Source organism: Phragmites australis, chromosome 11 (assembly GCF_958298935.1).
Source record: "Phragmites australis chromosome 11, lpPhrAust1.1, whole genome shotgun sequence".
NCBI lineage: Eukaryota > Viridiplantae > Streptophyta > Magnoliopsida > Poales > Poaceae > Phragmites > Phragmites australis.
The window spans coordinates 10,915,699-10,928,451 of record NC_084931.1 but is presented as its reverse complement, the minus strand read 5'-3'; positions in this window follow the sequence as shown (position 1 = coordinate 10,928,451).

The following is a 12,753-nucleotide window of genomic DNA, read 5'->3' as shown; positions in this document are numbered from 1 at the left end:
CTTCGTACAAGCACATAAGCAGAAATATGAGAACTATTTTGTGATCAGTACATACACTCCACATACATGCAGTGAAGAGGCTGTTAGGAATGTGAGCCACGCCGTTGATACCAGGTTCATAGCCTAACTCCTCATCACCCTTGTTGGCACGGACATATGTTTGTTGCCAAAATCGATCATGGAGGAGGTGCAGACTAAGACATGTATGTTGATCAATTACCACACTGTATGGTGAGCGAAGTGGAAAGCATTGAAGATGCTATTTAGAAGCTTCGAAGAGTCTTATAACTATACTCTGATGCTACTGCAAAAGATTTTCATGACGAATCCAAGGACTCAGTGGGCTATGGCGGATGAGCCGATCAAGCTAGAGGATGGGTCATACAACACCACTAACCGATACCTCATTAGGTTCTTATGGTCATTTGGACAATGTATTGAAACTTTCAGACATTGCAAACCGGTTAAATGCGTGGATGCCACATTTCTAAGCGGCAAGCACCATGATACCCTAATGACAACGATGGCGGTGGATGCAAATAATAAGATCATTCCTCTCACCTTTGCAATGGTTGAGAGTGAGAACAATGATAGCTGATTGTGGTTCCTCATCTTGGTGAGGACACGTGTCATGAGCGATATAGAATGAGTTTGCATCATCTCAGACCACAACAATGGCCTTCTGCATGCATTGGACATGCTGCATGATAGCACAAACTACTCCATTGCATGGCCTGATATGGAGAGAAGGTGGTGCATATGACACTTGGGCACGAACCTATACACAAGGTACCACAACAAGTCTCTTGTAAAGATATTCAAAGGGTTGTGTCTTCAGAATAAGTAGGCGAAGTTCAATGAGATATGGAGAGAGTAAATGAGACCACTTGCAAGATGATGTCAGAGCAGCAAGCATACCAGGACAATCTGCGGACGGAAAAGTTGGGGGAGCAAACTGTCGTCAGCCGTTCACATGTTACATTGAGTCAGTGGATAGCAAGGAAGTCGGTGGAGTGTTGAGCCAAAATCCATGACACTGATGATGCCATGTCAGCACATAGTATTTTAATGATCATATTTTACCCTTTTCTTATGCAAATAGCCATTCTTAAATTATTGTATCCCATGTTAGGTACACCATTATGACAATGAACATAGAGGAGACGTTCAACAATATCCTAAAGGGTGTACGGGGCCTCTCATTATGTGCCATCATTCAGCTCACATTCTATAGAATGACCGACTACTTTCGAGACCGTGGTAATGCTGCTATAGAGTGCAGCACGTGGTTCACACCTAAGGTGGAGGAAATCATATCTAGAAGGAGGATTAATCCACACTTTCATCGGACTAGGATCTACGACCTAACCAACAATGAATTCGAGATCATGTGTCACCACAGGTATGCTTAAGGGTATAGCGTAGGGGACACCTTGTACAAATATCAACTTGGGCCTCACGAGGTGAAGTGCATATGCAATAAGCCAAAACTACATCATATCCCGTGCTCTCATGTCTTCGCTGCTTGCAGGGACATGGGTGGCAATGATAGATCATAGTGCGTATCATTGTACTTCACGATCGATGCATTAAGGAACACATGGCTTCCAAAGATGTGTTTCTTCAATATCGAAAGAAGCTACAAAGCGATCAAGAGGCCTCAGTGGGTACCTTATCCCTGAGCACGATGCACGAATGCTGGAAGGGTTAGAGCCACGAGGCTGCAAGGTGACATGGATGCAGCAGATGCTGTTGATGGCCTACGCAAGTACAAAATTTGCAAACAATCTGGCCATGATAGGAGGACTCGCCTGACTCGGCAGTAAACTATTAGGCCACTATTGAACTTTATTGTATTAGAGTTGTTGCAATTTAATTTTTTTTATGAAGTTATTTGCAGGCATGGTTTGTATTCTAAATTGTTTTTCCCCTACTAGTTATACTACCTATTTTGTAGTATATTGTATGGTACTAGTAACATAGACGATGTTTTTTTTATTGAATGATGAAGCTTAAAATCATTTTCATGGCTCATGGTGGCCTTCTCAAGCTTCTTCAGTAGTGGTATGATGAGAACCATAGGGGAAGGATGATTTTCATAGGGCAACACGTACTAGGATTATATGTGTTTTTTAATTACCATGATAATTTGTTACTTACTTAGTACATGTATTGCATAACTTTACAATTGCTTTCGTTGCGTGCTCGAAGTGTTCACATGATTAAGGAGTTAGACCATCAATTCCAAGAGCCAGTTGCACAGGCAGGACTACTACCTTTCACTCTCATGATGACCGAAGCTCCCATGGCAAGTGGTGGTAGGACACCTCTCCTATCAATTGAGACAGCACTGGTCACAGGTCTTGTCGACCAGTGGTGTCTTGAGACTTATATGTTTCAATTTATTTTTAGCGAGATGGTTGTAACAATAAGGGGCATGGGCATGCTAACCAGGCTACCGATCAGGGGTGCCTCGTTAGTAGTTTTGCAACTAGCAAAGAGTAGTGGAAGGTTACGTTGAGGATAGGTAATTATTTCTTATGTAATACATTTTAAATGTTCTAGTCTATTCAAGCTTCATTGACCCTCTACATATTGTAGGTTTAGTGTGCAATATGACATGAAGGATGTTGGCCTCTCCATTTCTTAGGTTCATGGGTTGGTACAGTTTGGTCCATTCCCACCAGATGCAGATGAGGCTGCAGTTATGCAGCACTATAAGGTGTACATGTACATCCCACTAGGAGGCATCATGTTCTGTAACACGATAAATGATTATGTCTTACAGTTAGGGATCTACTATGCTAGATGCAACTTACAGATGATTGTGTTGCAACTCAGCGATCAAAGAAGAAGGGATCTGTTACAGGCTACCTACACCTCTTACAGCTATAGAGCTGGGAGTACCTCTCGGTTTGTCAGCCTTAGGTGAGAAAGAGCTACTATTCAGTCCCAATCTCTGATGGTGTTGCAGATGACATGAAGCCTACGATGGGGTATCAATGAATTCATGCCACGCTGAGATGGAGTTAGCAGCGTACCGATCTCGTGGAGTAGGATCCATGGTGTATAGCATGAGTGGCCAAAATTGTTACTGGAGGACTCATCGCATCCTCTTTTTTGCGTGACATAGACTTATAGATGACCATATGTGTCGGTGACACAGGAACCAGGGGTCCCCGAGTCCCGAGGCCAGATCAGTAGTGTGCCACATGGCGCCCTCCCGCGGGGATCATCTCCGCGAGGTACGAGAAGACTAAGTCCCGGGAGAGGGTGCTCGGGGCCATGAACAGTGGTCCCTGAGTACCCGAGTTCCCCGATGACCCGAGAAGACCAAGTGCCGGGAAGAGAGTGCTCGGGGCTGTGAACAGTAGCCCCCGGGCACTCAAGTCCCCCAACGACCAGAAAAGCCAAGTGCCGGGAAGGGGGTGCTCGGGGCCATGAACAGTGACCCCCGAGCACTCGGTTCCCCGAGGACCCAAATAGCCAATTCCGGGAGAGAGTGCTTGGGGCCGTGAACAGTGGCCCCCGAGCACTCGGTTCCCTGAGGACTAAGAAAGGGCATATCCGCGAGAGAGTGCTCGGGGCTGTGAACAGTAACCCCCGAGCACTTGGTTCCCCGACGGCCTCAGAAGTCCTTCGTCGATGGCCCCCACAGAGGTCCAGCGGTGAGGTGTCAACCAGTGAAAGGCCCGATACCACATTTAAGAGGGCGCGTGGCCTGTCGCTTCTAACTACTCCTGCCACGCTCGTTGTCAGTCCCTGCCACGGCCTGGCAGGGAGGCGTGGGGACATTTAATGCATGAGTCCCATCGCGGGACGTCAGGCGAGCCTCGGGATAGCATCGCGAAGCCCAAGGCGCCCCGCCTACCGCCCTGCTGTGTTAGGTATACAAGATCGAGTGGGTACACCTGGTTGTTCAGTGGCTGCCCGGTGGGCCCTCTCCGCGGCACCCGTTGCACACCGGGCTGTTCAGTTGCTGAATGGCATGATGATGGGGGCGCGTTTTCAACCCTCTCTGTCACTTCGCGCAGCAGCCCATGATGGTTGCTTTCCATTTATGACGTCTCGGAACTCGCGCCCTCCATTTCTAGGCACGCTACCGCCCCGGCGGGTATTTAAGGCGGGGCGGGCTCCCCGGTGAAAGAAACAGACAAGGCAAAGTTAGAAAACCCGGTTGACACGGAGCAACCGCCAGGACAAGTTGAAGCACTGAAGCTCAGATCACCGAAGAACAAGGAGCCCGAAGCTCTAGGCTAGACAAATATTCTTATAACCAGCAACATCTCTGAGAAACATTCTCAGAATATTTATAGCATACACACAGGAGTAGGGTGTTACGCTCAGTGCGGCCCAAACCTGTCTAAAAGAACTCCTGTGAATTTACTACTTCTGCATCCAATCCTTCCATTCCACCTGCATCGCATTTACGCCCATTTATTTCACCCGCAAAACAGATTCAGAATCATCCCCCCGACCGAATCTCAAAGGGGGTCCCTCCGGATCCCTGCTTGAGGAGTTCACCCTCCGACAATATGCTTCTTATTTGTACATGAATAGCGTGGAAGTATATTCTTCTAAGCATGAACAGAGATAGTTCGAGTGCCGATAGGTGGTGCCAGTACCTCTCTCACGAGACGCCGAATGGGTGCATGAGTAAGTGTGTTATTATAGGTAACATTAGTATCTTAGGTGATCCATGTTAAGAAGTTATAACTGGTTCTGCCACGTATAAGAGGAACACATAGGAGAGCGGAGGTACGCAGGACTAGACATCCATGAATGTTGAGCACATATAGAGGTAGATGGAGTCAACCGCAGTGGATATCATTGTTCCTACTGGACAATACGATGATGCAACGTAAAGGATTGTGCCACCAGACGAAGTACACCAAGGATTTACTGAAGAAGTTTGTCATGAGCGATGTGAAGCCCTTGGCCACACCATTGGCTACCTCGAAAATGCTTGATTTGGATGAAGATGGACATGAGGTGGACCAGCGAGAGTACAGGAGCATGATTGGCTCCCTCATGTATCTTACGGTGACCAGACTAGACATTCACTTCACTATTTTCTTGCGTGCGCGCTTCCAAGCTTCACCAAGGACATCTCACCGCTAAGCGGTAAAACACATACTTAGGTACCTCAAGAACACCTTGGAGTATAGTCTTTGGTATGCTGCCACTTCTTCTCTCTCTCTTTGAGATTTTTCGAATGCGGATTTTGCTGGTTGTAGAATTTATAGGAAGAGTACCTCTAGTATCTGTCATTTCTTGGGTTCTTCTTTTGTGTGTTGGTCTTCTCGTAAATAGTCTAGCATTGCATAGTCTACTGCTAAAGCTGAATATGTAGCTACTGCTAGATGTTGCTACAAATTTTATGGATGGTTGCTACCATGAGAGATTTTGGGTTGGATTTCAAGAGTGTGCCACTTTTGTATGACAACACTAGTGCTATCAGCTTAGCCAACAACCTAGTTCAGCATTCAAGAACCAAACACATAGATGTGAGATTTCACTTTCTGAGAAACCATAATGAGAAGGGAGATATGGAGTTAAGCTACATTGATACCCAACACTAGCTAGACGACATATTTACCAAGCCTGTAGATGCAACTATATTTGCCTATTTGAGAGGAGAGCTTGGAGTGTATCATCCCTATGGCTTTGTGTGAGGAGGAGTTGCTCTTGTAAATACTCTATCTTACTTTTGAGAATTTGAATTACATCTCATCTTGTAAGATAATCATAAGAATTGAGCTTTGATTTGTATGTTTTTAGCATTTTCTTATGCTAGACTTGAATTTGAACTAAGTTGAGTAGTTGTGCGGAGTAATCTTTTAATCTTAGATTTTTCTTGAAGCTTTGATATGAAACATCTCGAGCAAGCTAGCTTTCCATAAGATAAAATTTGACTATTTTATGAATTATGTAGGCTATGAAATGCTACTTTCTTGATCACCATTTTCGTAATTGCTTAGGCTTAGTTAATGCTTGTGTTAAGACTAGTTTTACGAATATCTTTCTCTAAGACTTCTTGGTTCAAGACAGTGGATTAGGGAATATTGCACTATGTTTTCTGTCTTTGTTAAATATTTAGCTCATGATAGAACCTTGGGTGAACATGTGTTTCTTGTGTTGCAAAGCCACTAGTTAACTTGATATTGTGACCATCTTGATAACTTGTGCAAATTTAATAATCATGAAAAATCAAGTCTCTTGTGCTAAAATGTGATCCAATACCTAGTCGTGTGATACTTTGCTTAGATAAGAGGCAAGTTGAGGATAAATTGAAAAAGTGAGAAATATGCTTAAATATTAATTCTTTTTAACCACTTGATGAATCTAAGTCTTGGTTTCATATGTAAGCGTTTGCAAAGCCCTATGTCCTGAACTCTTATTTGTCTAGTTTTAGTTTGAAATTGGCTAGTTCTTCAAGCTTGTATTGGTTTGGCATGAGTGGATGCTTATGTGGTGGTCACTTTGAACATGATTCGGCTATGTGAACTTCAATGTGCTAACCAATTTCTCGAGTTCAACTTGTAAAGCTATATGTCCTTGTGTCACTATATCGTTTTGAGCCTCTAAATAATTATAAGCTCCACCTTCTCCGTTTCGCAACCCTTTAAAAATTCTAGCTCTTGCAAATGCTTTGTGGTATACTTGTGAAAGCTTATTAGGATTGCATATTCATGAATCCCATAATGTTTTATCCTTGATGTTTGCATTACCAAAGGGAGAGAAATCATGAAAGCAAGTCTCAAAGGGGGAGAAAATGTAACATGTGTAGCGAAAATGGCCGCATTAGGCCATAATTGTGATTTTAGTGATTAATGACAATATAGTCAATGGGACTAACAAATTTGTCAAAAACATATATTAGTAGGTCTCATGAATGCAATACATGAAGAAACCACCACAGCTGGGACAAAGTTGGACTAAATTGGAGAAGTCTCAGGAAGATTTGCCTCACTAGATGGTCTGATGCTATGGGTGTTGAACTCACTAGAGTATATTTGTCAAATAGGAGAGAAGCCTGAAGAGCTCACCAGAAGGTCCGGTGTTTGAGTAGAGTGCTCACTGGAGCAATTCTTCCAGAGAAGGTGTTGTGATGAAGAATATGCTTCACCTTATAGTCTAGTGATCAGTCGGAGTTGCACCAGAGCATTAATACCACAGAAGGATGCAGCCGCTGAAAAACGAAGGTTCAACCCATCGGATGGTCCGGTAATAATGGAATGAACAACGAACAAAACATCGAACAATGAACAGTGTAAAGAAGCAGAACGAAGTTTAACCCAATGAACGGTCCGGTGATGAAGGCTGTGTAACACCGAAGCATTATTTCTAGAGAGGGTTGCATTGGCTTGGTTGGCTGAAGACAACTCACCAGATAGTTCGGTGATGGAGTGATGTGCACCGGATGAATAACCTTGAGCAATTTATACAGAGAAGAAGGAAAGGATCGGATGGCTCAGGATAACTCATCGGATAGTCCTGTGATGGAGATGAAGTCTACACCCATGTGTCCGATATTCACAGAGGCTTGTGTGGGGTTCAACGGCTAGTTTCTGAGAGTGTACTCACCGGATGATCCGGTGTTAGTACTTTTGTTCTCACCAGATTATCTAGTTTGAATAATTTTTCATAGCCATTGGTTAACGGCTAATGCACGAGTTTGAGACTATAAATACCCACCTCCTTGGTCATTTGATGGTGTTGGAGTACAGAGAAGTTCATGTACGCCTAAGAAGACATCCAAGCCACCAAAGTGCTCAAAGTGATCAAGCACACCATTAGAGAGTGATTAGTGCTTATAGGCCTAGAGAGAATGTTACTATGTGATTGCTTCCTAGAGAGTGGGTCAAGGAGTGATCCAACCTTGTACCGAGTGGTACGCCAACACCTTGGAGTCTTGGTGACTCACCGACAAGCTTGTTGACCCTCCGACTTGGTGTGGAGTGGCGACAAGGTGATTGTGCGGGGACGCAGAGACACTTACCTTGGTGGCTCAAGCTCTGAAGTGATCACGACGGTAAGAAACTGGAAAAGAGACTAGTGGTGAGACCTTGCCTTGGTGGCTTGGTGGCTCATCCAAGTGGAGGCCTTGTTTTTATGACTTGGTGGCTCAAGAGCCTTGACCAGATGCTGATCGGGAGCATATCCTTTGTGGAGCTCCAACATAGACTAGGGGTGGTATTCATGCCATCGATATGATAGGATAAATATCCTTATGCAAGTTGATAGTCTCCATCATTTACGACAATAATGACATCAAGAAGATGATGGTGATCAAGATGAGGAGACAAGAGCAAGAGTCAAGCTCAAGTGAAGATGATGGTGATTGATGAAGAGAGCTATGAAGAGGATGATCAAAGTACATAAAGTGAGGAAGAAATTAATCATAAGATGACCAAACTCTTCTCAATGTTAGAGAAGAACATGAAGAAGATCAATGCCAATGTTGATCATTCTATCTCCATTAAAGACTTGGTCAATATAATTGATCACATCAAGAAGTAGAAGAAGACTAAGATCAAGAAGAGGGAGACTAGGGGAAGAGCCAAGACACTTGCTAGCATTGAGAGATGGGTGAGCGACACTGAAGAGTCAAGCTCAAGTGATGAAAGCTTCACCATCCTCCCCTCCAAGAAAAGCTCCTCCTTAAGGTCATCATCGCACAAGTCATCACGCAAGTCATCTCACAAGCGCTGTATGGCAAAAGGTATGAGTAGCAATGTAAGTGATGATGAATCCGATAAAGATTCTCCTTCCTATGATGAACTCTTTCATTTGATTAATGAGCAACAAAGAGCCCTCAAGAAACAATCTAAAGAGCTTAAGAAATTCAATGCACTTAATGACATTTATGGTACCTTTGTTTCTAATTATGAACAATTATTGTGCAAATTTAATTTGCTAAACAAGGAGCATGATGAGCTTAAGGCTAAATTTAAGTGCAGTGAATCTCAAACTAAGGTCCCTTTGAAGCAATCCACTTCTTTATTCAATCACAATCATAAGGTAGATGTTTCTACTTCATGCTATGATTAATTGATATATCATACTTACCCCTTTGCAATTGGATTTGTGTTGAGAATGTTGTTGTAGAATCGTCTAACAATATCATTGCACAAGATAATGATGAGCTTAAGCAGGAAGTGCAAAAGCTCAAGAAGGACTTGGGAAGTTTAAAGGGCAGAAGACATGTCCAACATCCTCAAGATAACCGTGGTTTCATGGTGAAGAAGCTTGCGAGGGGTCCACCATGACATGCTTAATGTAGGTCTAATGTAGGTCTTCATATGGTAGGTTACTTGTGTTTATCTCCAACCCATGAGCAACCTATATGGTTTATTAGTTGTACGTTAATTTCATAGCACTAGTTTTTATATTTGGTATCTTTCATCTGCCATGATCCAATCTATAGGATAAATCCCTATTGTTATCAATAACAAGTATATATATCTCATAAGTATTCAACACTTGTATGCACATATTTAGGGGGAGTATACCCTATAGGTTGTGATTTTGAGACTAACATGTGTTTCTAGTGATATCTTTTGTAGTCTCATGCAGCAATCAACACATCCCTGAAGGTATACAATGCTCAAATACTTCAATTGGTATCATTATCGAATCTTTTATTCATCTAAGCTAACCCCATGCATAATATAGCTTAAACTTCCTATCTTGATATATTATCTAGTTGTGTATATGTTTCTTTTTCATCATATGTATGCACACATATAGGGGGAGTTTAGACTATATTATGTGAGTTTTATAAATTATGATCCATGTGCTTTCATAGCCTACAATTGGTGTCATTATTTTGTATCATTTTATTGGATCATGATTTGTGAAGCTCTCTCCCATGTGCTCTAATGTTTTTTCTATTGAGTTCAACATGTGTTTATAGTCCTTTTTGGGTGATTATTGATAAATGAGGAGAAGTTTGATGACCAAAACAATATGATAGCATGATGAACAATATGAGGAGATTGTAGTAATAAGCAACACATTTAGAAATATCAACATTGACAAAGGGAGAGAAGAAAAGATGCTAGACGCCTAGATTGACAAAAGAGAAGCTCTTGCATAGGTCGTTCAAGGGAGATAGTGGTAATAGAGAAAAAGAGAGCCATAATAAAGGGGCACTAAGTGGTAAGAACATGCATCCAAATAATGTGGTAAGACTTTGTGCTTGCTAATAATCTTTACATTTGGTATCATTTATTATTTGTCACTTGCTTTGGTTGTGTTGTCACCAATCACAAAAAAGGGTGAGATTGTAGCGAAAATGACTCTATTAGGCAATGATTGTGATTTTGGTGATTAATAAAAACATAGTCAATGGGACTAACATGTTTGTCAAGAATATATGTTAGTAGGTCTCATGGATGCAATACATGAAAAAGCCATCACAGCTAGGACAAAGTTGGACTGAATTGGAGAAGTCCTAGGAAGATTACCTCACTGGATGGTCCGGTGCTCTAGATGTTGAACTCACCGGAGTATATTTGTTAAATGGGAGAGTTGCCTAAATACCTCACCGGAAGGTCCGGTGTTTGAGCAGAGTGCTCACCAGAGTAATTCTTCTAGAGTAGGTGCTGTGCTGAAGAATATGCCTCACCGTATAGTTTGGTGATCAGTGGAAGTTGCACCGGAGCATTATTACCAGAGAAGGATGCATCCGCTGAAGATCGAAGGTTCAACTCATCGGATGGTCTGGTGAGAATGAAATGAACACCAAACAATACTTCAGACAATGAACAGTGCAAATAAGCAAAACAAAGTTCAACTTAACGGATGGTCCGCTGATGAAGGCTGTGTAACACTGGAGTATTATTTCCAAAGAGGATTGCATTAGCTTGGTTGGCTAAAAACAACTCACCGGATAGTCCGGTGATGGAGTGATGTGCAGCGGATGAATACACCAGAGCAATTTACACAGAGAAAAAAGAAAGGCTCAGATGGCTCAGGATAACTCACCGGATAGTCCGATGTGGAGATGAAGTCTACACCCGTGCATCAGATGTTCACAGAGGCTTGAGTGGGGTTCTAACGGCTAGTTTGTGAGAGTGTACTCATCGGATGATCCGGTGTTAGTACTTTTGTTCTCATAGGATCATGCAGTGTTATCAACTTTTCAAAGTCGTTGGGATAACGGCTAGTACGCGAACATTCAAGGCTATTTGACAGGATTATCCACTCAGCTATTTGAAGGTGCTGGAGTCCAGAGAAGTTCATGTACACCTTAGAAGACATCTAAGCCACCAAAGTTCTCAAAGTGATCGTTCAAGGTGATTAAGCACACCATTAGAGAGTGATTAGTGCTTATAGGCCTAGAGAGAGTGTTGCTAGGTGATTGCTGCCTAGAGAGTGGAGTAAGGAGTGATCCAACCTTGTGCTGAGTGGTACGCCGGCACCTTAAAATCTTGTTTTGTCGGTGGTGGTACAATAGACATATTTTAGCTTTATATATGTGTGGCACATATATGTGGTTCCTAATTTATTTTAGTCCTTTAGTTCAGTAAAATTTCGCTGAATATTTAACATGTAATATTCGGTGTTTGCTACAATTTTTAGATTAGTGACAAATCTAAAACATAATCAGCACTAACATTAAAAGCATAAATCAAATCGATATTTCTGCCACCCGGGTGTCCGATACGATCGATTCCATCGGACGCTTCATCCATGCTGAACAAAAAGAACCCCATCGGTTCATCCTCATCCGAAACAACCGGACTTGAAGTCCCGAACTTAACAAAACTAAAACGAAACAGCTCACGTCCGACCACTCCCCTCTTGTCCTCATAGACAACTTCCTCCCTCCTCCATCCTATCTCCTCTCTGTTGTGGGCAGCTCTTGTGAGCAAGGCCTCTCCCTACCTCAGCTCATCTATCTTTTCTCCTCCCTTCTTCCCATGCCTCTCTCTCCATCTCTCCTTTTCCCCTCCCCTCCTGCTCTCCCCTTGTCCAAGGACCCACTCTCCAATGAGTCGCCACAACAAGAGATGCACGCTGGAGACGAGTTGATCTCTCTTCCACACAGAATCTGATGAATTAGAGACTGATGATTTGAGAATTTGTCTATGTAGCAACAGGTGAATTAAATTGTTGCACAAGTATATATCTTTCAAATGTTGCAGTGTTCTTATTCTTGTGTTGTTCTCGTGCTTTTCTAATGTTGCAACAAGTTTAACATTTTGTTGCAGTACGTTACACTTGTTGCAGCAGTGATTCGCATTTGTTGCATGTTAGGAAATTAGCCGGCGGAAACAATTAATTAATCTATCGAGATAGATACTCATGAAATCACAAATAATACCAGAAATATAACGTTTGTTAATAAGGTTCAGTTAAATTCTATATCTCAAGATAGGACTACGGACACTTATTTTATGGTTTCGACACTAACCGCTCAGAGTAACAGTACCGTTACCGTCCCTACGAACCTCTGCATCATCAAGTTACAACAGTGTTCTTCTCTCGTATTTATAAAGATGTTAAGTGATTAGAGTTCTATTCTAAATTCCATCATATACTGTTAATATAATTATAAATTTAAAATAAAAGCAACTCTGTATAATTATTCAATATATATCTAATAAACTCTATTTAAATGAATAATTTGCCATTTTGAACCTATCATGTACGAATCTCCAAACTTGAGTTATTGCATTTATCGCTTAACGAGAGCTGCCTGATGAGTTTAACTTTACTTAAACTCGCACCACATATTACCAC